This window comes from Odocoileus virginianus, chromosome 24 (genome assembly GCF_023699985.2).
Source record: "Odocoileus virginianus isolate 20LAN1187 ecotype Illinois chromosome 24, Ovbor_1.2, whole genome shotgun sequence".
Classification (NCBI taxonomy): Eukaryota; Metazoa; Chordata; class Mammalia; order Artiodactyla; family Cervidae; genus Odocoileus; species Odocoileus virginianus.
This window is the reverse complement of record NC_069697.1, coordinates 15,560,077-15,586,272: the sequence shown is the minus strand read 5'-3', so window position 1 is coordinate 15,586,272 and position 26,196 is coordinate 15,560,077.

The following is a 26,196-nucleotide window of genomic DNA, read 5'->3' as shown; positions in this document are numbered from 1 at the left end:
CAGTGATGCCATCCAACCATCTCATCCTCTATCGTCCCCTTCTCCTCCTGCCTTCGATATTTCCCAGCATCAGGGTCTTTTCAAATGAGTCAGTTATTTGCATAAGGTGGCCAAAGTATTGGAGTTTCAGCTTCAGCATTAGTTCTTCCAATGAACACACAGGACTGATCTCCTTTAAGATGGATTGGTTGGATTTCCTTGGAGTCCAAGGGACTCTTAAGAGTATTGTCCAACACTACAGTTCAAAAGCATCAATTCTTTGATGCTCAGCTTTCTTTATAGTTCAACTCTCACATCCATACATGACTACTGGAAAAACCATAGCCTTGACTGGATGGACATTTGTTGGCAAAGTAATGTCTCTGCTTTTTAACATGCTGTCTAGGTTAGTCATAACTTCCCTTCCAAGGAGTAAGTGGTCTTTTAATTTCATAGCTGCAGTCACCATCTGCAGTGATTTTGGAGCCCCCAAATATAAAGTCAGCCACTGTTTCCCCATCTATTTGCCATGAAGTGATGGGACCAGATGCCATGATCTTAGTTTTCTGAGTGTTGAGCTTTAAGCCAAGTTTTTCACTCTCCTCTTTCACTTTCATCAAGAGGCTCTTTAGTTCTTCTTCACTTTCTGTCATAAGGGTGGTGTCATCTGCATATCTGAGGTTATTGATATTTCTCCTGGCAATCTTGATTCCAGCTTGTGCTTCATCCAGCTCAGCGTTTCTCATGATATACTCTGCATATAAGTTAAATAAGCAGGGTAACAATATATAGCCTTGTACTTCTTTTCCTATTTGGAATCAAATAGGAAAAACTAAAGGTAATACTTTCTACTATACTGGAGTGTCCCATGTGTCTCTGATTTTTTTTTTTTTTATCTTCTTTGCACAAATTGATCCTGCAGATTAAAGAGTTCATGGTTGTGATTTCAAGTTGGACTTATGAACGCCCATTCTTTTGAGTGCAAAAACAGATTGATGAGCAATTTGTTTGAATCCTCTTGAGAAAGGGATAGGATTATTTCAGAATGCCTTGTGGTTAGTTTTTCACTAGTGTCTGCCAACTTTAAAACCTACAATGAATTAATGTGTTTCTAAATTTGTATGATTTAAGATACTGCATACAAGGGAAAAAAAAAAAAAAACCTCACAGAGCTTACAGTTTGCTTACAGTTATAACCAAGTTGAAATAAAGCCAAGCAACCCAAACAACTATTACATGCAAAAAAGCATCATATATTAAAAATATTTTTGATACTAATCAAATAGTAGTATCAAAATAGTAGTTTTGGTAGTGATCATTAATCTTAAAATAATTTTCTCAAAATTTCAATTAGGAATATCTTAAGCAGGAAGAACTTAAATATTTTCAGTACTAAAGTACAGACAGATTTTTTTATGTGTGTGTGTGAGTATATGTATATATTTGGTTATTTTTACACAACTATGCCTGCCTAAATAGTTCTCACTCTTTGAAAGCTCATGCTTTCAATCAGAACCAGGAATCTTTCCCACCAACCGGACAATCTCCTTTTCATTAGACAAAAAGACCAGAAAGAGAAACTTTGGTTAAACCAATATTTAAGGATTAGACAGATGATGACCAACACATCACTTTAATTATGGACTTCTTGGGAGTGTACTTATTCCTTTCTTTTTTCTTCCTGGATTGTTCCCTGGGAAAGACTTATTATATAGTATGACCCTGACTAAAAGTCTCACATGATAGGCATAGAATGTTGCAGGAAATTAATTTTGACTAAGAATTTTGTATCCATCCATCAATTTTACTATCAAAAATTGCTTGTACTCCTAATACATGAACTAGTTGTGTACCTAATAGAACTTCACAAGTATATATATACAATTGCCTTGGGCTCTATCTCTATTTAGTCCTAATACGTGTACTAATTGTGTACCTAATAGAACTTCACAAGTATATATATACAATTGCCTTGGGCTCTATCTCTATTTAGTCCTAATACGTGTACTAATTGTGTACCTAATAGAACTTCACAAGTATATGTATACAATTGCCTTGGGCTCTATCTTCATTTAGTAGGCATTAAAAATTCTATGCTTCAGTTATGAGTTCAGACTTATTTATACATCAACAAGGAAAGAAGCTATATCCTGTTCATTTAGTGTTGATATGTTCAGCATATGGTAAAAATGTCATAAGGTGCTTCACCTTCCTTATTGATGGACATTGGCAAGTTTCTTGCCTTAAAAGATATAGCCTACTTGTTCACTCAGTAATTTTTTGTCTACATTGGGCACTAAACAACTTGGTCTCTATGGAATTAATTGAAAAAAAAGGAAATATTTCATTTTTTCTGAGTTTTATAGATTGTATTATATTGATTTTCAATATATCAGTATGTCAATCTACCAAACCAAGCCTAGTTATAATTCAAAGAGCAATGCATATCAAATTAAGAGGATGTGTACCTTTGTGTGGGAACTTCAATATCAACTGGAGCTGAAGATGAACTGCATGGGATAGGACATGGATGATGGAGATATTTCAAGTAATAATTGAACCATATGTATTACTCAATTTACCCACCTTTTATAAATAGAAAATACTTGTATTAACTTGTTGAAACTTTTGATTGTTGTGATTATGCAGATGAAAATAATAGTTAGATTTCTATGAAATCCTAACCAAAGGCTTGACTAACTCCACTAGTTCCCCTTTAAAAATTCTTCCTAAAATTGAGGCACAGTGAGGAAAATGGTACTATCTGTGTTAGAAGGAAAATTGTAAAATATTTCTTTTTAAAGAATAAATTTCTACGCTGAATGGTTGCAAACACAGAAATGAACACATCCCCATTTATTAGTTATTTTGAATTTATCTTTCTCCTTAGTTGAAATGAATTCTTTGTAGTCCACTTTGTCACTGGCAATTTCGTGGTGTCTTCCTGTCATTAACTTCCATCTTTCCCAATTTCTGTCTTAGAGCTCTACTTAATATCAAGCACAGGTCACCAGTTTAAAATGATATCTGCTTAAAGATAAATAAACCCTTCATTGAAAATTAAGGAACAGTCTTAGGTTGCAGACTCTCTGAGGATCCTGTCTCATTTAATTTTGTATTTCTAAATTATAGAATAGTGTCAAGTATGTAGTAGTTGCTCAACAAATGTATGTTTAATTTAAAAAATATTTTCCAGAGCTTCACTGCTGTTACATTAAATTAATATTTGTTAATAAACATTAATTATAATTGCACTAACAGTTTCAGTGCTTTGAGATGATAACAGACTACCTTGACTAAGCAAGCTTCCTCTTTGTCAGACACTGTATATATTTATGAATTAATTGCTCACTTATGAGTTAAGTTCCTTTCATTAGTTTATTTTTATATCTGAGGAAATTAAGGAAGAGACTAGTTAAGTAGCCTGCCCAATGTCCCAGTGCCATTCCTAAGATTATGGTATGAACATAATCTGACTACAGAGCACACTTTCTTCACCACTCTGCTATATAATAAAAACTGATCGTTCATTTTAGCCAAGATTAATATTTCCCAAATATTTGGATTTCATGATATGGTTGACAACTTTAATTTTGCCCAGAATGGTATGAACAAAATTACTAGAAGGATAACAAGATGACGGAGGAATAGGAGAACGTGGAGTACATCTCTCTCCACAGATACATCAGGATTATACCTTCAGACACAGAAGTGCATGCAGAACACCAGCTGACAGCAGACAGGAGTGCCTGACCAGCGGAAAAGAATATATAAAGTGAAGTGAAGGGAAGTCGCTCAATCGTGTCCGACTCTTTGCGACCCCATGGACTGTAGCCTACCAGGATCTTCAGTCCATGGGATTTTCCAAGCAAGAATACCAGAGTGGGTTGCTATATAAAAGAATATATAGACCCATGCAAAACTCGGTAGGATGAAGGAACTAGGGAGAAAAACAGGAGTGTTAGAAGGACTGAACCTGCCCTCGGCAGGTGAGGGAGCTGAACCAGGGGTCCGATCCCCACATCAGGGCAATTGTCTGAGTCAGACGAGAAACATTTAAGGCTGAGAGTGAAACAGCTGATCTGTGACAGCCTAAATGGAATGAGAATCAGACAGTCCTTGCATAGCCATACATACCCCAGACAGGGATACTGCTTCCCCAGAAGGTGCAGCGGCTGGTAGCAGGAGTTTAGGGAGTGTGAAACAGTCCCTGGGTGAGGGTTGCTGTTGACTGTGGAGAGACAGATCAAGGGGATGTGAGGGAGGAGATCCTGGTGGGAAATGCCTTTGGAGGAAAGCCAGGCAGCCATGGAAGCAAGGTGATACTGCCGAGTCACATATAGGGGGTGGAGCCATCACCATAGCCTCTCTCCCCCGACACACCAGCATTGGCAGCTGAACAATAGAGAGGCTGTGCCCATCAAATGCCTGATGCCCGGAACTACACAGCAGGACCCCACCCTGGTGCCCCTTTGAGTGCCTGATGTGCTAAGTAGGACCCCAGACAGGGGGGGCCCCTCTATGTGCCTGACGTGGGGAACAACAGACAAGGACCCCAGGCAAGGAAGCCCTCTAAGTGCCTGAACGGGGCAGAGCTACAGAGAAAGACTGGGCAAAGAAACTTTCTGATCACTAGCTACAAGAGGCTCAAAAAACAGACTCCGATCAGGCCATAACTCTGCTGCGGAGGCAGTCTGTGTCCCTGCACACTGGGCGCCGCCAGGGTCCCTGCAGGCCCAGCAGCTGCCCCACTTGCATGCTCAACTCTCCCTGGGGCGGAGCTGCCACAGGCGAAAAAAGAAAAAAAAGTCTTGCGTGTATGCGCCGGGGCCGCTTGGTTGTGTCCAGCGCTTTGTGATCCTGTAGACTGTGGCCTGCCAGGCTCCTATGTCAGGGCGGTTCTCCAGGCAAGAAGACTGGAGCGTGTTGCTCAATACTGGTTGCCATACCCTTCTAGAGCACCATACTTCCTGCTGCCCTAGCTGCCAACTCCCCTGGGGACCTGGTGCTGCCAGAACCCCTGCGACCCAAGCAGCTGCACCAGCTCCACACCTGGCCCTCACGGGGCCAACCCAAGCCCTCCAGGGCAGCCTCAGGAACTGAACCCCAGTGGACGACCCACATGTAGAGGTGGAAGTAAAACCACAATTGAAACCCAGGGGCAGTGTGGCTAAGGAAGAAGACCCAAAACCCTCCCATCAGCTTTACAAGCTGCAGATTAAATCCACAGGATCAACTAGGCAGATTATGTGTCTATGGTCATTGAGAAACTCCACAAAAGAAAACACACTTGTTCCGATAGCTGTGGACATTGGAGGCAGGAACACAGAGGAGTAGGATCAGGTTAGAATCTGAGCTGCCCCCACAACAGGTCCAGAGATCAGCACGGTGTTGGGAGGGATCCTAGGGAGGTGAGGTGGACTGTGACTCCAGTGAGGGAAAGGGCTCTGACAGCGGTGACTCGAGAAAAACATCTATTATTCTTATGTTTTGAATTGTTCTGTAGATTCTTTTGGATTTTCTTATTCCTTTCACCCCTCCTCAGTTGTAGTTGTCGATTTTATTGGCACTGTGAAATCTAATTAAGCTTTTCTTTTTTCTCAGTCCCATTTTTTATTGTTGTTATAAACTTCTGCCTCCATGTTGGGCTTTTGCAGTAGTGTGGAGTTTGCCTTTTTTTTTTTCCCTCTTTTTTTAACTTTAATTTTTTAAACCTATTATTATTTTAATATATTTTTTATATTTTATACATTATATATATATTTTAATATATATTATATATATTTTTTTATATCTACATTTATTCCTGTTTGCTTTTCCTACAGTTCTTCTCCCCTTGCAGTTAATCTTTAATACACATAAATCTTCTTTATCTATCTCTATTTAACTTTGCATATTTATTCTTTCTTTCTTTTCTTTCTTTCCTTTCCTCTCAACATATTTGTTAATTTTATTTTCTTTGCTTTATTCCCCAACTGACACCTTCCTTTAGTTTTGTTTTCCAGTTTGTGCTGTAGTTAGTTTTGTTCTGGTAGACATGATTTTTGGTTTCTTTTGTCACCAGGTCATTCTATTGTACTTCATTTTTGTTGGACTGTTTTGATTTTGCTTATGGGTGTATATGTATATATGTATATTCAGTCACATTTTTTATTGTTGTTATAAACTTCTGCATCAATGTTGGGCTTTTGCAGTTCTGTGGAGTTTTCCCTTTTTTCCTTTTTTCTTCCAGTTTTTTTTCTTTCTCTTTTTTATAATTTTAATTTTTAATTTTTTAAACATATTATATTTTTCTATATTTATCCCTTTGTTTGCCTTTCCTACTGTTCTGTTCCCCTTGAGGTTAACCTTTAATGTATGTAAGCATTCTTCATTGACCTCTTTAACTTTGCATATCTATTCTTTCTTTCTTTATTTTCTCTCCTTTCCTCTCAACGTATTTGTTGGTTTTGTTTTCATTGCTTTATTTCCCAATTGACACCTTCCTTTAGTTTTGTTTTCCAGTTTGTGTTGTTCTGGTAGACATGATTTTTGATTTCCTTTGTTCATCAGGTCAATCTATTCTACTTTATTTTTGTTGGACTATTTTGATTTTGCTTATGGGTAGATATGTATATGTATATATTCAGTCACACTCTTTATCATTGTTATAAACCTCTGCATCAATATAGGGCTTTTACAGTTCTGTGGAGTTTTCCTTTTTTTCTTTTTTCTTTAACCTTTTTTTCCTTTTTTTATAATTTTAACTTTTAATTTTTTAAACCTATTATATTTTATCTACATTTATTCCTTTGCTTGCCTTTCCTACTGTTCTCTTCCCCTTGCAGTTAATCGTTATGTATATAAATGTTCACTGACCTCTATTTAACTTTGCATATCTATTCTTTCTTTCTTTACTTTCTCTCCTTTCCTCTCAACATATTTGTTGGTTTTGTTTTCATTGCTTTATTCCCCACTTGGCACCTTGCTTTAGTTTTGTTTTCCAGCTTGTGCTTTACTTAGTTCAGGTCTTAACTGGTAAATATAATTTTTTATTTCCTTTGTTCACCGAGTTAATCTATTGTATATCATTTTTGTTAGAATGTTTTGCCTTTTCTCATGGGTTTATATGTATATGTGTATATTCCATGATTTTAATTATTCTTTGCCTGAATTTGTAAATGCCATTTGGCTGAAGTTTGGATATTTGTTTTAATCTCACTCTTTGCTGCTGACCAGAGATCAAGCCCTGAGCCTTTGGCATGGGAGCATTGACCCCAAGACTCTAGGCTACCAGAGAACTAACCCTAGGGGGTATCAACTAGTGAGAACTCACACAAAGAATATCACTGTAATACAAGGCCCAGCATCACCCATCACCAGTAGCACCCAGTGCAGGACACCTCATCTAAACAACAAAGACAACAAAAATACAAACCCAGTCATCAGCAGACAGGATTAAGGCCTCACTCAGCCTTGCTCATCAGAGAAAAAACAAACAAACACTCAGCACAAATCTCACCCTGTACAAAGCTTACACAAATCACTGGACCAATCTTAGGAGGACAGCAACAAAAAGGAAGAAAGAATTGAACCTTGAAGACTGGGAAAAGGAGACCTCAAATACAATAAGTTAAAAGAAATAATGAAATAATGAAAAGGCAGAGAAATACTACACAAATGAAAGAACAAACTAGAAACACAGAAATCCAAATAAATGAAGAGGAAATAGGCAAATTACCTGAAAAAGAATTCAGAATATTGATAGTAAACATGATCAAAACCATTGGAAAAAAAATGGAGAAAATGCAATAATCAATTAACAAAGACCTAGAAGAAATAAAGAATAAACATACAGAGACAAACAACACAATACTGAAATTAAAAATACTCTAAAAGTAATCAATAGCAGAATATCTGAGGCAGAAGAATGAATCAGTGACCTGGAAGATAAAATGGTGGGAATAACTTCTGAAGAGCAGAATAAAGTAAAAACAATGAAAAGAACTGAGGATAATCTCAGAGACCTCTGGGACAATATCAAACACACCAATATTTGAATTATAGGGGTCCCTGAAGAAGAAGAGAAAAAGAAAGGGTATGAGACAATTTTTGAAGAGATTATAGTTGAAAATTTCCCCAACATAAAAAAGGGAATAGTCAATCAAGTCCAAGAGGCCCAAGGTGTCCCATACAGGATAAACCCAAAGAGAAACTTGCCAAGACACATACTAATCAAACTAACAAAGACTAAACACAAAGAAAGAATATTAAAAGCAGCAAGGGAGAAGCAACATGTAACATCCAAGGGAAACCCCATATGCTTATCAGTTTATCTTTCAGCAGAAACTCTGCAGGCCAGAAGGGAATGGCAGGATATATTTAAAATAATGAAAGGGAAAAATGTACAACCAAGATTACAGTACCCAGCAAGGATCTCATTCAAAATTGATGGAGAAATAAAAAGCTTTTCAGACAAGCAAAAGTTAAGAGAATTCAGTATCACCAAACTAGCTGTACAACAAATGTTAAAGGGACTTATATAGTCAAGAAATACAAGAGAAGAAAAAATACCTACAAAATCAACCCCAAACAATTAAGAAAATGGCAATATGAACATGAACATCAATAATTACTTTAAATGTAAATGGACTAAATGCTCCAACCAAAAGACACAGACTGGCTGAATGGATACAAAAACAAGACCCATATATATGCTGTCTACAAGAAACCCACTTTAGACCTCAAGACACATATAAACTGAACATGAGAGGATGGAAAAATATATTTCATGCAAATGGGAAACAAAAGAAAACTGGGGTAGCAATCCTCATATCAGACAAAATGGACCTTAAAATAAAGAAGATTGCAAGGGATAAGGAAGGACACTATATAATGTTCTAGGGATCAATCCAAAAGGAAGACATAACAATTGTAAATATCTATGCATGCAACATGTATCTATGCAGAGTACATCATGAGAAATGCTGGGCTGGAGGAAGCACAATCTGGAATCAAGATGGCAATAACCTTAGATATACACATGACACCATCCTTATGGCAGAAAGTGAAGAACTAACGAGCCTCTTGACAAAAGTGAAAGAGGAGAGTGAAAAAGTTGGCTTAAAGCTCAACACTCAGAAAACTAAGATCATGGCATCCGGTCCCATCACTTCATGGGAAATAGATGGGGAAACAGTGGAAACAGTGGCTGACTTTATTTTTCTGGGCTCCAAAATCACTGCAGATGGTGACTGCAGCCATGAAATTAAAAGACGCTTACTCCTTGGAAGGAAATTTATGACCAACCTAGACAGCATATTAAAAAGCAGAGACATTACTTTGCCAACAAATGTCTGTCTGGTCAAGGCTATGGTTTTTCCAGTGGTCATGTATGGATATGAGACTTGAACTATAAAGAAAATTGATGCTTTTGAACTGTGGTGTTGGAGAAGACTCTTGAGATTCCCTTGGACTTCCAGGAGATCCAACCAGTCCATCCTAAAGGAGATCAGTCCTGGGTGTTTATTAGAAGGACTGATGTTGAAATTGAAACTCCAATACTTTGGCCACCTGATGCGAGGAGCTGACTCATTTGAAAAGACCTTGATGCTGGGAAAGATTGATGGCAGGAGTAAAAGAGGATGACAGAGGATGAGATGGTTGGATGGCATCACCGACTCAATGGAAATGGGTTTGGGTGGACTCCAGGAGTTGGTGATGGACAGGGAGGTCTGGTGTGTTGTGATTCATGGGGTCGCAGAGTTAGACACAACTGAGTGACTGAACTGAACTGATGCACGCAACATAGGAACACCTCAATGCATAAGACAAACACTAACAGATGTAAAAGGGGAAATTGACACTATCACAATAATAGTAGGAGATTTTAACACCCTACTGACAGCCATGGACATATCATCAAAACAGAAAATTACTAAAGAAACATTAATCTTAAATGATACATTCAATGAGATGGATCTCATTGATCTCTTCAGGACATTCCATCCAAATGCAGAGGAACACACCTTCTCAACTGTACGTGGAACATTCTACAGGATAGACCACATCTTGGGTCACAAATCAAACCTCAATAAATTTAAGAAAATTGAAATCATATCAAGCATCTTCTCCAACCACAATGCTATGAGACTGGATATCAATTATAAGAAGAAAACTGTAAGAAACACAAACACATGAGATTATACATGTTTCTAAATAACCAGCAGGTTACTGAATAAATCCAAAGGGAAATCAAAAAAAGGTCTAGAAACAAATGACAATGAAAACACAACAATTCAAAACCTGAGGGATGCAGCAAAAGCAGCCCTAAGAAGGAAGCTTATAGCAATATAACCCTACCTCAAGAAACAAGAAAAATATCGAATAGACAACCTAACTTTACACCTAAAACAACTGGAAAAAGAAGAACAAAAACCCAAAATTAGTTGAAGGAAAGAAATCATAAAGATCCAAGCAGAAATAAATGAAAACGAAATGAAAGAAATTATAGTAAATGTCAATAAAACTAAAAGCTCATTCTTTGAGAAGATAAACAATACTGACAAACCTTTAGCCAGACTCACCAGGAAAAAAAGAGAGAAGAATCAAACCAACAAAATTAGAAATGAAAAAGGAGACAGACAATGTAGAAATACAAAAGAATATAAGAGACTATTATGGACAACTATATGGCAAAAAATGGATAACCTGGGAGAAATGGACAGATTTTAGAAAAGTTCAATCTTCCAAGACTGAAGCAGGAATGAACAGAAATTTTGAATAACTCAATTATAAGAACTGAAATTGAAGCTGTGGTCAAAAGTCTCCTAAACAACAAAACCCAGGACCAGATATGCTTCACAGAATTCTATCAAACAGTTAGAGAAGAGCTATTGCCTATCCTTTTAAAACTCTTTCCAAAAATTGCAGAGGAAGGAACACTTCCAAATTCATCCTATAAGGCCACCGTCATCCTGATACCAAAACCAGACAAAGACAACACACAAAGAAAGCCACAGGCCAATATCACTGATGAACACAGATGCAAAAACCCTCAACAAAATTTTAGCAAACAGAATTCAGCAACAAATAAAAAAGCTTATACACCATGATCAAGTTGGGTTTATTCCAGGAATGCAAGGATTCTTCAATATATGGAGATCAATTCATGTGATACACCATATTAACAAATTGAAAGGTAAAACCATATGTTAATAGATGTAGAAAAAGCCTTGACAAAATTCAGCACACATTTATGATTAAAGCTCTTCAGAAAATGGGCATAGAAGGAACCTCCCTCAAAATAGTAAAGGCCATATATGATAAGCCTACAGCAAACATTATTCTCAATGGTGAAAAATTGAAAGCATTCCCTCTATCAGGAACAATACAAGGGTGCCCACTTTCACCACTATTATTCAACATAGTTTTAAAAGTCCTATGTACAGCAATCAGAGGAGAAGAAGAAATAAAAGGACTCCAGATTAGAAAAGAAGAAGTAAAGCTCTCACTGTTTGCGGATGACATGATACTGTACATAGAAAACCCTAAAGATAGTATCAGAAAATTATTAGAGCTAATCAATGAATTTATCAAAGTTGCAGGATACAAAATCAATACACAAAAATCACTTGTATTTCTCTATACTAACAATGAAAAATCAGAAAGAGAAATTAAGGAATTAATCACATTCACCATTGCAACAAAATGAATTAAATATCCAGGAATAAACTTACCTAAGGAGACAAAAGAACTGTACACAGAGAATTATAAGACACTGATGAAAGAGATCAAAGACAACATAAACAGATGGAGAGATAGTCCATGTTCCTGGGTAGGGAGACTCAATATTGTGAAAATGACTCTACTACCAAATGCAATCTAGAGATTCAATGAGATCCCTATCAAATTACCAACGGCATTTTTCACAGAACTAGAACAAAAAATTTCACAATGCATATGGAAACACAAAAGACCCTGGATAGCCAAAGCAGTTGTAAAAAAGAATAATGGAACTGGAGGAATCAACCATCCTGACTTCAGATTACACCACAAAGCTACAGTCATCAAGACAGTATGGTACTGGTACAAAAACAGAAATATAGACCAATGGAACAAGATAGAAAGCCCAGAAATAAATAAACCCATGCACCTATGAATACCTTATTTTTGACAAAGGAGGCAAGAATATACAATAGGGCAAAGTCAGCCCTTTAAATAAATGGTTCTGGGAAAACTGGACAACTACTTGTAAAAGAATGAAATTAGAACACTTCCTAATGCATACAAAAAGATAAAGTCAAAATGGATTAAAGACCTATATGTAAGACCAGAAGCTATAAAACTCTCAGAGGAAAGCATAGGCAGAACACTCGATGACATAAATCAAAGGAAGATCCTCTATGACCATCCTCTATGACCCACCTCCTAGATTAACAGAAATAAAAACAATAGTAAACAAGTGGGGCCTGATTAAACTTAAAAGCTTTTGCACAGCAAAGGAAACTATAAGCAAGGTTAAAAGACAGCCCTTAGAATGGGAGAAAATAATAGCAAATGAAACAACTGACAAAGGATCAATTTCCAAAATATACAAGCCGCTCATACAACTCAATACCAGAAAAACAAGCAACCCAATCAAAGAGTGGGAAAAAAGACCTAAACAGACTTTTCTCCAAAGAAGACATACAGATGGGAAACAAACTCATGAAAAGATGCTCAGTATCGCTCATTATTAGAGAAATTCAAATGAAAACTACAACGAGATATCACCTCACAAAGGCAAAATGGCCATCATCAAAAAGTCTACAAACAATAAATGCTGGAGAGGGTATGGAGAAAAGGGAACACTGTTGCAATGTTGGTGGGAATGTAAATTGATATAGCCACTATGGAAGACGGTATGGAGATTCCTTAAACAACTAGGACTGAAACCACCATATGGCCCAGCATTCCCACTCTTAGGTGTATACCCTGAGGAACCAAAATTGAAAAAGACAACATGTATCCCATTGTTCATTGCAGCACTATCTGTAACAGGTAGAACCTGGAAGCAACCTAGATGTCCATTGACAGATGAATGGATAAAGAAGTTGTGGTACATATACACAATGGAATGTTACTCAATCATAGAAATGAATGCATTTGAGTCACTTCTGATGAGGTGGATGAACCTAGAACCTATTATACAGAGCGAAGTGAGTCAGGAAGAGAAAGATAAATATCATATTCTAACACACATATATGATATCTAGGAAAAATGGTACTGAAGAATTTATTTACAGGGTAGCAGTGGAGAAACAGACATAGAGAATAGACTTATGGACATGGGGAGAGGGGAAAAGAGGGTGAGATGTATGGAAAGTGTAACATGGAAACTTTCACTTCCATATGTAAAATCAATAGCCAATGGGAATTTTCTGTATGACTCAGGAAACTCAAACAGGGGCTCTGTATCAACCAAGAGGATGGGATGGGGAGGGAGATGGGAGGGAGTTTCAAAAGGGAGAGGATATATGTATACATAGGACTGATTCATGTTGAGGTTTGACAGAAAACAACAAAATTCTGTAAAGCAGTTATCCTTCAATAAAAAATAAATTTTAAAAAATTGCTATTGCCCAAAATATGTACAATGACATATAAAAATATATTTAGCACAAAATTAGAAATTGAAATAATCATAATAATGGACAACTCTTTAATGTTGACATTTAAAATTATGAACCAACCAGACAGTTGTCCTCATTTTACTGCTTCTTGCTTACAATGCCATCATAGATGGCAATGGGAAGTATACTGATATTGGGGAAGTTCCTTAGTATATTATGCACTTTTGCCATGAATCTTTCTATTTCTATTTGTCTTCTTCCAGCCAGGATAGATTTTAACATGTCCTGGAAGTTGATACCCAGCAAAAGGGCATGATTTGCTCTTTGTGGAAATGAGAACATGACCATTTCACCAGCTGACCTGCGTTGCAGGGTACCTGGGCATGAAGCCAGCAGCCTTAGATAATGAGACTAGGTTGAAATCCTCTTGAGTTTATATCCAAGAAGTTATTTTTCAGTGCCCTCAAGGATCAAAGGCGAGGATAAAGCTGTTTCTTTATAACTGCCTAACACAAATTGATAGTAGCTTGAATAAACAGCAGTGTTTGAGACTAAGATAAAACATAAGTAGCTCTTCAAAGGTACAGGTTCAATTTTAGCTGGTTCTTTGACTACAGATTCAGTACTGATTCAGTTTTAGCACTTAATTATTTCTGATGACAGATAAAAGCACATATTTTCCTTGCATTTCCTCACATGTCACAATTGTTTCCAAAGTAGAACAGAAAATGGCACCCATGAGTAGTATACAGCTCCTTCCTTAAGTTGGGATTGGTGGTTTAGTTGCTAAGATGTGTTGGATCTTGCAACCCATGGACTGTAGCCTGCCAGGCTCCTCTGTCCATGGGATTCTCCAGGTAAGAATACTGGAGTGGGTTGCCATTTCCTTCTCCAGGGAATCTTCCTGACTCAGGAATCGAACCCAGGTCTCTTGCATTGTGTCCCAATATACCTGTCACAGGTTGAAAATATTGTAAGTCAAAAATGCACTTAATATACCTAATTTGCCAAACATCATAGCTTATCTTAGCCTGTATTAAATGCTCAGAACACTTACCTTAGTCTACAGTTGGGCAAACTTATCTAACATAAAACCTGTTTTATAATAAAGTAGGCTTGAATACTATACTGAAAGTGAAAAACAGAATGGTTGTAAGTGTATCAGTTACTTCCCCTCTTGATCACATGGTTTATTGATAGTTGCAGCTCACTGCCAATGACCAGCATCATGAGAGTATCCTACTGAATATCACTAGCCTGGGAAAAGATCAAAATTCAAAATTTGAAGTATGGTTTCAACTGAACACCTGTTGCTTTTGACCATCAAAAAGTAAAAAAATAAAAAATCAGAGGCCATCTACATTTGTATTCTCTCCAAGTAAAAAAGGCAGATTTAAAATATTCCCCATTTTAGTAGAAATAGGTTTACTTATGCCTGTATAGTCCATCAATTATATTTTATTACATTTATTTCATATTGGTAATATCAGATTGCATATTCTGACTCATGAATTTTCTTTTCTGATCACCAGCAAAATTGCCAGCATACTTGAATATTTACCCTATTTCTCACCTTCAGAGAAGTGAAGTGAGGGTGAAGTATTTCTCCTCCAGTCAAAGATGGATTCCCCCTTCTAGATTCTTCTAGACACCATCCAAGCTTTCATTCTTAAGAATTTTTCTTATGCATGTCTCCCTTGTCATCTACCTCACTCTCTTCCTGGATTATTCACTTAAGAGAGGATCTTCTATCTCAAAGCAAAACCATCAAACAACAACAAACAAAAAACGACTAAACAACTCTTCCTTATCCCTACTGCTCCACTTTCTGTTCAGTTTCATACCAAAATTTCATTTGAAGTTTTAAAGAGGCTTACCTGAAAAATCAAGGTTATGGTGAAATCAATGAGATAAAGGAAATAAGGAAGACAGATAACAAATTTATTTTTAATTGAATGTTCTTTTAGGTATGAGCATATGTACTATGTTCTCTGTCTTTTTTTTAATGAGTTATCTTTTGCTGCATATTACATTGTCAGAAAACTAGGCTTAAAACAGCATATAATTATTATATCACAGTTTGTGTTGAACAGAAACGTGGACCTGCAGATTCAGACTCTCACAGACTGTAATCAAGGAATCCTCTGTCTTTAGTCATCTCATAACCTGTCTGGGGAAGGATTCACTACTCCTATTACCAAGGATCAGGCTCATGTGGTTCTTGATAATATTCAGTTCTTCATGGTTTGTTGGACTGAATGTCTCACTCCTTTGTTAGGCATGGACGTTTTCTCCATCAAATCCTGTAAGCTGACGAAGCAGCATGGAACATCTGCTAACAAGATGTAAATCATACTCTTTTATAACCTAATCACAGAAGTGACATCTCTTCACCTTTGGTATATTTTACATGTTAGAAGCAAGTCACTAAACCTGTATCAAGAGGAAGGATTACACAAAAGTATGAATTTCAGGGGGTTAAGGATCATTGGGAGCTATGTTAGAAGTCTACATTCATTTCCCAAGTCCTAACCATTAAATGTCAAAAAACTATTCTCCAGAAAGGAAAATATACAATGTAATAATGTTAATAGTAATAACCTGGATGTGATATTAAAATATATAAAGAAAGTGAACTTATTAAGTGCATAAAACACACTTATAAATGATCAACTGCAATGCAATTCTAATTTTATTGAAATAAGCAAATGGAAAAAATCAGAACTCTATAATGAGTTAAGTTGATGGCACAATTTCAGATTACAAGGGAAAAAATGTGTACAGTCTCCCATACTTTTTCCCCCCATTGTGCAAAGTAGAAAAGACAAGGGCCATAATTTCTCTTTCTGTTTTCTCTTTGCTAGTGTATAGGAATGCAAGGGATTTCTGTGTGTTAATTTTATATCCTGCAACTTTACTATATTCATTGATTAGCTCTAGTAATTTTCTGGTAGAGTCTTTAGGGTTTTCTATGTAGAGGATCATGTCATCTGCAAACAGAGAGAGTTTCACTTCTTCTTTTCCTATCTGGATTCCTTTTACTTCTTTTTCTGCTCTGATTGCTGTGGCCAACACTTCCAAAACTATGTTGAATAGTAGTGGTGAGAGTGGGCACCCTTGTCTTGTTCCTGACTTTAGGGGAAATGCTTTCAGTTTTTCACCATTGAGGATAATGCTTGCTGTGGGTTTGTCATATATAACTTTTATTATGTTGAGGTATGTTCCTTCTATTCCTGCTTTCTGGAGAGTTTTAATCATAAATGGATGTTGAATTTGTCAAGGGCTTTTTCTACATCTATTGAGATAATCATATGGTTTTTATCTTTCAATTTGTTAATGTGGTGTATTACATTGATTGATTTGCAGACATTAAAGAAAATCTCTAACAAAGAGAAAACAGAAAGAGAAATTAAGGAAACAATACCATTCCACCATTGCAACAAAAAGAATAAAATACTTAGGAGTATATTTACCTAAAGAAATACAAGACCTATACATAGAAAACTGTAAAACACTGATGAAAGAAATCAAAGAAGACACAAATAGATGGAGAAATATACCTTGTTCATGGATTGGAAGAATCAATATTGTGAAAATGACTGTTCTACCCAAAACAATCTATAGATTCAATACTATACATATCAAGCTACCAACGGTATTCTTCACAGAACTAGAACAAATAATTTCACAATTTGTATGGAAATACAAAAAACCTCAAATAGCCAAGGCAATCTTGAGAAAGAAGAATGGAACAGGAGGAATCAACCTGCCTATTTCAGGCTCTATTACAAAGCCACAGTCCTCAAGATAGTATGGTACTGGCACAAAGACAGAAATATAGATCAATGGAATAAAATAGAAAGCCCAGAGATAAATCCACGTACCTATGGAAACCTTATCTTAGACAAAGGAGGCAAGAATATACAATGGAAAAAAGACAACCTCTTTAACGAGTGGTGCTGGGAAAACTGGTCAACCACTTGTAAAAGAATGAAACTAGAACACTTTCTAACACCATACACAAACATAAACTCAAATGGATTAAAGATCTAAATGTAAGACCAGAAACTATAAAACTCCTAGAGGAGAACATAGGCAAAACACTATCTGACATAAATCACAGCAGGATCCTCTATGACCCACCTCCCAGAATATTGGAAATAAAAGCAAAAATAAGCAAATGGGACCAAATTAAACTTAAAAGCTTTTGCACAACAAAGGAAACTATAAGCAAGGTGAAAAGACAGCCTTCAGAATGGGAGAAAATAATAGCAAACGAAGCAACAGACAAAGGATTAATCTCAAAAATATACAAGCAACTCCTGCAGCTCAATTCCAGAAAAATCAATGACTCAGTTAAAAAATGGGCCAAAGATCTAAACAGACGTTTCCCCAAAGAAGACATATAAATGGCTAACAAACACATGAAAAGATGCTCAACATCACTCATTATCAGAGAAATGCAAATCAAAACCTCAATGAGGTACCATTACACACCAATCAGGATGGCTGCTACCCAAAAGTCTACAAGCAATAAATGCTGGAGAGGGTGTGGAGAAAAGGGAACCCTCTTATACTGTTTGTCAGAATGCAAACTAGTACAGCCACTATGAAGAATAGTGTGGAGATTCCCTAAAAAACTGGAATTTAAACTGCCATATGACCCACCAATCCCACTCCTGGGCATACACACCAAGGAAACCAGATTCTGAAAGAGACACGTGAACCCCAGTGTTCATCACAGCACTGTTTATAATAGCCAGGACATTGAAGCAACCTAGATGCCCATCAGCAGACAAATGGATAAGGAAGCTTTGGTACATATACACTATGGAATATTACTCAGCCATTAAAAAGAATTCATTTGAATCAGTTCTAATGAGATGGATGAAACTGGAGCCCATTATACAGAGTGAAGTAAGCCAGAAAGATAAAGACTAATACAGTATACTAACACACATATATGGAATTTTAAAAAGATGGCAATGATAACCCTATATGCAAAACAGAAAAAGAGACACGAATGTACAGAACAGACTCTTGGACTCTGTGGGAGAAGGCAAGGGTGGGATGTTCTGAGAGAATAGCATTGAAACAAGTATACTATGAAGGGTGAAACAGATCACCAGCCCAGGTTGGATGCATGAGACAAGTGCTCAGGGCTAGTGGATGTGCTGGAATTCCAGTTGAGTTATTTCAAATTCTGAAAGATGATGCTGTGAAAGTGCTGCACTCAATACGCCAGAAAATTTGGAAAACTCAGCAGTGGCCACAGGACTGGAAAAGGTCAGTTTTCATTGCAATCCCTAAGAAAGGCAATCACAAACAATGCTCAAACTACTGCACAATTGCACTCGTCTCACATGCTAGTAAAGTATTGCTCTAAATGCTCTAAGCCAGGCTTCAGCAATCTGTGAACAGTGAACTTCCAGATTTTCAAGCTGGTTGTAGAAAAGGCAGAGGAACCAGAGATCAAATTGCCAATATCTGCTGGATCATCGAAAAAGCTAGAGAATGCCAGGAAAACATCTATTTCTGCTTTATTGATTACACCAAAGCCTTCAACTGTGTGGATCACAATAAACTGGAAAATTCGGAAAGAGATTGGAATACCAGACCACCTAACCTGCCTCTTGAGAAACCTGTATGCATGTCAGGAAGCAATAGTTAGAACTGGACTTGCAACAACAGACTGGTTCCAAATAGGAAAAGGAGTACGTCAAGGCTGTATATTGTCACCCTGCTTATTTAACTTACATGTTTATTTAACTTACATCATGAAAAATGCTGGGCTGGAAGAAGCACAAGCTGGAATCAAGATTGCTGGGAGAAATATCAATAACCTCAGATATGCAGATGACACCACCCTTATGGCAGAAAGTGAAGAGGAACTAAAAAACCTCTTGATGAAAGTCAAAGAGGGGAGTGAAAAAGTTGGCTTAAAATTCAACTTTCAGAAAACTAAGATCCTGGCATCTGGTCCCATCACCTCATGGGAAATAGATGGGGAGACAGTGGAAACAGTGTCAAGCTTTATTTTTGGGGGGCTTCAAAATCACTGTGGATGGTGACTGCCACCATGAAAGACGCTTACTCCTTGGAAGGAAAGTTATGACCATCCTAGACAGCATATTAAAAAGCATAGACATTACTTTGCCAACAAAGGTCCATCTGGTCAAGGCTATGGTTTTTCCAGTGGTCATGTATGGATGTGAGAGTTGGACCTTGAAGAAAGCTGAGTGCCGAAAAATTGATGCTTTTGAACTAGGGTGTTGGAAAAGACTCTTGAGAGTCCCTTGGACTGCAAGGAGATCCAACCAGTCCATCCTAAAGGAGATCAGTCCTGGGTGTTCATTGGAAGGACTGATGCTGGCGCTGAAACTGTAGTACTTTGGCCACCTCATGTGAAGAGCTGACTCATTGGAAAAGACCCTGATGCTGGGAGGGATTGGGGGCAGGAGGAGAAGGGGGCGACAGAGGATGAGATGGCTGGATGGCATCACCGACTCGATGGACATGAGTTTGAATAAACTCGGAGAGTTCGTGATGGATAGGGAGGCCTGGTGTGCTGCGATTCATGGGGTAGCAAAGAGTCGGACACGACTGAGTGACTGCACTGAACTGAACTGAACCACTGATAAAGTGTCCTATCTTGTCTCCTAAGATAGGACACTTTTGAGAGTGAAAGAAATTTTTCTTAATAATCACTGAGGAGCACCAAGTATAAGCAAGCCAGTATTCCAGGCAAATGGGGATATCTGGTTACCTTATTTTCTAGAATGGACTAGGATCGTCTCATTGAGAAAGCTTTCCAAGGGAATTTTTCAGAGAAGCGATAACTGATTACTTCCTGTCTATCTCTGACTCTCTGGGAGTGTCAGCTTTTTTTATGGGCCAAATGCCATTGCTTCATTCTCATTGGACAGCAACCTCTTCTCACACACCCACCAGAAGCTTCCTTACTTTACTGAGTAAAAACAGTTGAGGAACTAATGATAGCAAGATGAAATTACCAATATCTAAGAGTGTGAACAAAGCTAAGACTGTAATAAAACATATCTCTTAGCTAACATAGCCCATCCCTATTTCTGCCAGTTAGCAGAAACCTACTAATATATAAGGGAAATTTTGATTATAGTTAAATCATTGGTATTTAACTGGGGGTGATTTTGCCTTATGGGACATTTTGGCAATGTCTAGAAATATTATGTTTTTGGTTGTCGTGAATGAAGAGATTGCTAGCATCTAGTAGACAGAGGCCAGGGATGCTACTAAATGTGCTTCCCTGGACTGGATATCACCCTCCTTATGGCCGTCCGACCCTCCCCTCCCCCACCCCACTGCCTCAACAACAGAGAATTACGAGATGATTGCCAGTGGTGCTGAGCTTGGAGAACCACACTTCAAAGAACTTTTGAGTTCTTTAATTATTTTTCCTCTTTACTCTGTGAAAAACTAGTACTTTAATGCTTCAATAAAATAAATCTTTGTAAATGGTGAGGACAGTCATTAAGACCTTGGGTTAGTGAGTAGATTTTAATATGGAGTAAACGAAGTTTGGAGTTTGGCTCTCCAAACTCAGGCCACTTTTTCATTAAGAAACTCACAAGTGTATCTTCAACAAATTAAAGAAAAATGTGTCTTGATCTCTTCACCCTCTATATCAGGAATAATTCATTAAACCACATTCCCCTTCAAAAACTTCAGAGTATTATTGTTATCAAAAACTGCTATATGATTCCAAAAGGGCAATATTAGAGAGAAAGGGAGGGAGAAGAGTCCTGCTTGGCCAACTCAGTGATAAGTAAAAAGAGATTAAAAAGTGTTGACTTTCATAATTTTTAAAAGTAGCATGTTGGGCTTAAATTAATAAATCAAATGTATTTGAAGCAACTATAAACTATTGTCAAAACATATGTTTAAATAAAGGAGGGATACCTCAAACATTCGGTCATTAGAGTGACTTATTCCTATCAGTGTCCATGCATTTTCTCTGAATTACAATGAAACTATGAATTGCATTGTGCTATTTTTTAGTTTACATTTTTAGAAAAGCCATTAGAAAAATAATGTGGACATGTGACACCATTGTTATATACTCAGAAACCATTTTGGAGAAAAAAGGAATTAGATAAAAATTTATTTTTTAATAGTTAAAACTTTGGATATAAAGCTAGCTTCTGTTTTGTTTTTGGTTTTAAATCAGTAAATACTGAAATACACAAGTAGGCAACTAAAGATTATATGGTATATCAATACCCACAAGACATCACTATTAAAATTTTCATTCTTCTAGTTTCATCCACATGCTGATATAAAAATTGAGTCTTTCTGTGCTTACTGTTTTATATTTTTTTTCTGTTATTTTAAAGATAATTTGAAGTTCAGTACAAGCAATCATTTAATACCAAGTTTGGTCAAAGTCTAATTGCTGCTTTTCAAAGTATATCTTGAGTATAATTAGCTATCTGATACTGGTTCTTTTCCTTCTTTTAGCATTATTATTTTAATTTTTTAAGAAGCGTTTTCCATTCATAAGAAAGTCATCTAGAAAATCCCTCTAAGATACTTCAAATGTAGTCTTAGACGGACGACAGTTTCCTTCATAAGTGCAGTGCAGTTTCCTTCATAAGTACATTTCTAAGGAATAGAAAATGCTTTGACTAGTCTAACTCCATTTTTCTATACCCTTTTCTTTAAGAGCCCATCAGGATTGCTGAGTGGTCTAAGGTGCTGTGTTTAGGTCATAGTCTCCCCTGGAGACGTGGGTTCATATCCCACTCCTGACAAGTTATCCGTGGGCTTCCCTCGTGGCTGAAGTGGTAACGAATCTGCCTGCAGTGTAGGAGACCCAGGTTCAATCCCCGGGTTGGGAAGACCCCCTGGAGAAGCAAATGGCTACCCACCCCAAAATTCTTGCTGAAGAATTCCATGGACAGAGGAAACACAGGCTACAGCCCGCGAGGTTGCAAAACAGTTGGACACGACTGAGTGACTATCACTTTCCTACAAAATACACACATGCACACACACACAAAAGCATATAAGTGCTTTAATTGATCACAAGACTGAACTAATATTTAAGAATTATTTATGAGATCAGGAAACTTATGTGGCCATCAGATATCTATCACAAACCTTCTTATACAAATCAAATGTTGTCAAGACTGTGATGGGATCTGAGACTTTATGCTACTTGGAAGTTAATAAGCTAGGTTACTGACATTTTATGGATGCTGGCAGCAAGCATGAGATTCTGGGCTTAGAGACAATAGTCGCAAAGGCAGTAACCAATGTGTGACCATATTTGTGTGTGTGTGTGTGTGTGTGTGTGTGTGTGTGGTGGTCCCAAGCCTAAATCTCCACAGGCTGATGCAGATAGACAAGATGGTGTCCTGACATGTAGTCAGTGATTTAGGTGAAAAACCACCATCTCAGGAAACTCCAGCTTTTCATAACGGGCTGTAAGCAAACCTGTCCCGTTGCTTTGTAGGGAGACATTATCTTTATTATACTGGAAAAGAAATAAGCCTCTCTTTGCTCCATATGGAGATACTGTCTTTCTCTTCTAAGTCTACCTGCTCTATAAATATCCTTGAAAAGAAAACCTTGAACATCTGACTCAGTGCTTCTGCTTACAAGACTGCAGTGATGTTAGAGATCTATGGAGAAATATAGATGTGATAACCTGGTGATAAACAGTCATTGATCTGAACAACCTCAGGTGGGTTGCCTAGTTTTATAATATACATAGTTTAACATTGCACTAATGTGATCTGAAGCAGACGTTAATAAAGTGTCCTCTTAAAAAGATACATTATAAATTTTTGAAATGGGTAATTGCCTATATGTAAATCTTGAAACAGTTGGGAAGTCACCATCTTTACCCAGTTCCTTTCCCTGTTATTTTTCTTACATCTGTTGTTAACCACTTCTTCAGTTTCTTAGATACTCTTTCAACTCTTCTTTATGCAAATATGAGCAAATGTGGACATATTCTTGTTCTCTCAGTTTCTTAAGCAAAAGGAGCATACTATTTCACAATTCCAATATCTTTACTTAGTACATAGTGAATCATTTCCCCCATGTCTGTCTATATATGTATATGTGTGTATGTATGTATATATATGTGTGTGTGTATATATATAGATACACAATATATATGGACAGAGCTTCATATTTTTATATTAGCATAATAATTCTTTATATTGATATACTTTGGTTTCAATTATGAAAGACTTTATCATGGAATAGATGGGGTTTTTTCAGTCTGTTGCTATTTCAATCACTCATATTTATGATATACTCATTGCTTTAAACCTGTGGAGGAATAACTTCAGGATAACTTCAGAAATAGCTTTACTGATGAAAAGGGAAAATGTAGTTGAATATTTTTGATAGATATTGCTAAATACCTTCCATAAGGGCTGAATCATTTTGTATTCTCTCCAGCAATGTATAAGATTGTTTATTTTCAGAGACCTTTATTTAAATTAATGATGCTCAAACTGGGTATTCATCTGGAAATGATAAAACTTGCCCATAATACATACCATATATTAGTGTAAACTGCAATTGAATTAATGATTCAAATGCAAAAATATAATAATAAAGCCATGAATACTAGAAGAAAACATAAGTGAATGGCTCACAAACTTGAATAAATAAAGGTGTTTCAAATACAAACACACATGTACACATGCACACAGAGATGTCTTTTATATGACTGTTATAATAATAAAACAATAATGACAATGAGTGCGGGAGAGGGGAAATACTGAAAAGAAGAGCAATGAAGGAAAAATAGCACTATAAGGTTTATTAAACCAGTGATAAAATAATGTGTTACTTGATTGTGAGTGGACAAGGAGACCATAAAAGTCAATAAACAAAAAGCTAAAATGCATAATGCGATTTAAGGAGCCATTTCAATCAGAGCAGTTAAATATAGATTTTTATACATTGTTGGGCCTTTAACTTTTTCTCATTTCTCTAGGAGTTTCATTATACTTTGTGATCCTTTCTCTTTGGAGTTCTGTCAGTTCTTTCACGTTTATGGGTTGTCTGGCCGTATCTTGCGCGAGTTCTTGTATTCTTGAACTTTCCCTGCATTCTCTGCTTGGTTCATCATCACTCAGTTGTTTTTAATTCATGGTACAGGGCTTGTAATGCTTATTCCATGGAAACATTTACTTGAGGAATTAGTTTGTAGAAAGATTTTAAGTAGCTCTCTGTCACTTATCTAATCTTTATTTGAATATTTTCTGTCTTCCTTTTGATTACCTCTATTTGGGCAAGTGGTGATTTCTGTGCTAGTTCTTTGCAAGAATTTCATTCCTGACAAAGCGGGGTATAAACAAGAGTGACTGGGTAAACTTCTCTAGCCTCTGCAAAGGGCTTCTTCCTCACGTGATAAGATAATTTGAGATTTTTTTCCAATATTGTCTTCTGTCCAGCCATGACTTTTCTGCATCTCTGAATTTAAGCAGGTGCTAGAGGCTTTTCCCTACCTGACCTACGCTCCCAAAGTTTCTTCATCAGGTGCTGCCTCCCAGTAATGCATCCAACATGATTTTCCTATTACTTTTGGAAGGTGTTTTTCTGCTGGTACTTTCAAAGCAGTACGCTCTGCATTTTCCTCAACTTCTCTCTATTTCTTCACTGCTACACCTGCAAAGAAACAGTCCTGTTCGTACCATTTCTTACTAATGACCGGGACCTCACCTTCTGCGGATGATTTTTAACTGGAGGTTTCTGAGATTACCATTGATAGGGTTCTGCAGCTTGGCTCTCTGTGTAACTTCTTATAGAAATTCTTACACTGGTCTACTGGTCTCAATTAATTTTGATTATGCTTAAAGTCATATTGCAATTTTCATGTTTCACATCACAGAGGCTTTTTGTTGCTCTTGTTGAAAATCTGCTTATAGATATTTCCCAACTTTTACTTTGTTTCTGGATGAAAAAATTGGTAAGATTCAGAATTAAGTTGCCGATATGTTAATACTAGTAATCTTTCATAGTTTTCTATTTTTCATGATGAGGGGCTTGAAGCCCATTTTACAATTAAAAACACAACATTTAATCAACTATAAATGATAGAGTCATCCATACAGATACTACTAATAGGAATATGATTTGGTTAAACAGGGAAATGTAGCCTCATAAAGTTGTTCTTTAGACATGATCTAGTTAGTGTAAAAAGTTATCTTCTTTATATTCTTGCCTAATCTTTATTGCAGCAGTTTCAGAAAGTACATGGACAGGTTTAGGAGGATTGCTACTCTCTCGGGTGATCTTGAGTTATATTTGAGAAGCTATTAAGTGAGACTTTGAGTAACATGATATCATTGTGAGAAAATTGTATCAAGAAATGACTCTCTGGCTTCTTCTTACTCATTGGAGATTTCCCTATAGCTAGCCTAAACATTATATTTCAAGTTGCTATTCACTCTGCTACTCTAGTAAGAAAAAAAATAAAACTTCCTATGTTTTAGATTTTCATTTCATCGATACTGGTTTTGTTCTGGTTAGGTGAAATCACTCCTTTATTTAACTTTGCATACTTTGTATTATTAATACATTAATTTCTTACTTCATCTTGCTTTAAAATGTAAAAGAAAAA